Source organism: Mandrillus leucophaeus, unplaced genomic scaffold (genome assembly GCF_000951045.1).
Source record: "Mandrillus leucophaeus isolate KB7577 unplaced genomic scaffold, Mleu.le_1.0 Scaffold425, whole genome shotgun sequence".
Taxonomy (NCBI): Eukaryota; Metazoa; Chordata; class Mammalia; order Primates; family Cercopithecidae; genus Mandrillus; species Mandrillus leucophaeus.
The window spans coordinates 525,797-528,456 of record NW_012104532.1 but is presented as its reverse complement, the minus strand read 5'-3'; positions in this window follow the sequence as shown (position 1 = coordinate 528,456).

Sequence of the window (2,660 nt, the reverse complement as noted above, 5' to 3'; positions counted from 1 at the left end):
GTGAAAGAAAAAACCAAACGTGGCAAAACACAAAACAGCTGGTGAGTTTACTGGGGGTTATAAACAAAACAGCTCATTTAGTCTTGTTAGAGATGGAAAATAAGTATCTAACTACTAAAGAAGTGATAAATATAATCAGAAACAAAGCAGATGTGATACAATTGAAAGAACATACTCATACATAGGAAAACTTTTGAGCAATAAGATAGGATTAACAGAGAGAAAGAGGAAAGCAACAGAGCAAGAAAAAATGGCATGACAAACAGTGCTGAAATATATAGAACTGACTTTAAAATAAAGGGGAAAACAAATATTCCCCTTGATAAATGCTCAAAAAAGATCGATAGGACAGTTTATGCAGAAAGAAATACCAAGAGTAAATAGCAACATGGAGAAAATGCAAAGTCTCATGAGCAATTAAAAATGCAAGTGTAAACAAGCCATGAAATAGCATTACACACCTGTCAAACTGGCAGAAACAAATATATTAAAATAGTAGTACTGATGGGGCCGTGCAGAAACAGCACCCTCGTGCCTGCAGCAAGGCTTGCTTTGAGGCAGGGGAGAGAGAAGGAGAAGACGCGACCATTCTTAGAAAAGGTGACCAGAAGCCCAAAGCCAGTGCCTCTGGCCAGACAAGTGAGCAGACAGGCCCTAGATTCCACCCACCCAGTGTCTAGGACGTGCCCCCTGGGGGTCAGGGGTTGTGAGACGCCCACACCAGAGGCCAGTCCTCTGGCTGGCAGCTGAGCGCTTGGGCTGGGAGCAGAGCTCAAGGGACAGTCCGTGGTACTGAGGGAGATGCAGCTCAGCTCAGGGTACCCAGGACTCCTCCTCCAGGCTTTCAGCAGTGAGCCTGGCTCCAGACATCCCCCCTTCTGCCCTCTGGAGGGCATCATCTGGGGAGCAAAGTGCCCCCTGGGGTCCACCCTGCTCGCACCAGAGCAGGGGCTGAGCCCAGGGGTTGACCAGCTGGCCCAGGTGCCCTGCCAGGTGGGCTGGGCTCAGTGAGCTGGGCTCAGCAGAGCCCAGAGCAGACACTAATAGTGACTGGTGTGAGGGCCAGTCCGTGCTGGGATGAAGCAGGGTGGGAGAGGGAGGAGACACCAGCATCTCTTGAGCAGACTCAGGCACAGTAAATACCACGAGGTGAAACAGGTCACGATAGCTCACAGTCAGCAATCATAGCCACATTTCTGTTTTAAGGTACAGAACTTCAGTTCAGTGCGAGTTAGCTTTCTTTTTCCTACTACAAAAGTAAAACTAAGTGTAAAGAAAACTAAGAAAAACTAGGTATAAAGTAGTTTAAACTTCTATATCAAGAACAATATTTGATAATTTTTTTGTTTTTAAAATAAAGAGCAGGCTGGGTGCGGTGGCTCACGCCTGTAATCCCAGTACTTTGGGAGGCCAAGGAGGGCAGATCGCCTGAGGTCAGGAGTTTGAGACCAGCCTTGCCAATGAGGTGAAACCCCGTCTCTACTAAAAATACAAAAAATTAGCCGGGCGTGGTGGCACAAACACCTGTAGTCTCAGCTACTTGGGAGGCAGAGGCAGGAGAATCGCTTGAACCAGGGAGGTAGAGGCTGCAGTGAGCCGAGATTACACCACTGCACTCCAGCCTGGGCGACAGAGTGAGATTCTGTCTCAAAAAAAAAAAAAAGAGCAGCTGCCCTTGGAAGGATTCCTGAGAGCAAGGGCAGGCCCTGGAGCCGCGTGAGCTTGGCAGGCGTATGAGCGCCACCTGCACTGGACCCAGGGCTCCAGCACCCAGTCACCAAGGTGAGAATCATGGAGGACCCATGTGAATGCCTCCAGACCACCTGGGAGCTTCCCTCTGACCCTCCCCTCCCCTTCTCTCCATCCTCAGGGTCCCCTCTCCTTGCCCCTGAACTGGGACAGAAACCTCCCACCTCAGCCCCTTCTCCCCCACCCACGCTACTTCTAGGTGGGTTTGTCTAAAGGCATTAGTGCAGTGTGGCCCTCTGCTTAAACCTCTTCAACATTTCATCCCGACACCTTTGGGATAAAATCAAGCCCTGCCACCTCCTGCCTCCAGCCTGCCTGGTCAGCCCCTCCACCCCTGCAGGTGGGCCTCTGCACAGGTAGGTCTCACCTTTGGCATACCTGTCCTTCCCTCCACCCTGGCAGACCCTGTTCCAAATTCAGCCCCACCATCCATTTCTGGAGTCCCACTCGAGAAAGGCTTTCTCATCTTCCAGACTCCCCTGTCTTCATGCTTCAGCCACACCTGCACAGGCCCGTGCCCTTCCCGCAGGTCTGACCAAGGTTTCCATGTCAGTCCCCCTCCCCCACCGCAAGGAAGGAATCCCATCTTACTCATCTGTATACCCTCTGGCCCCAAACATGACACAGAATCAGACCTCAAAAATATCTGTAAAAGAGTGGATCGGAGAGCTGACTCAGAAAACCTAGAGTTCGTGGTAATGGTCATTTTAACAAATATATGTGGCACTTAACTATGTCACGTGTCACTATGTTTTGAGGGTTTAACATGCATTGCTAATATTATCCCCACTATACAGATGAGGAGACTGAGGCATAAAGAGGTTAGGTAACTTCTCAGAGTCACATAGCAAGTAAGTTGCAGAGCTGGGTCTCAAACCAGATGTGCCTGACACTAGGGCCCAGCTCCCAGC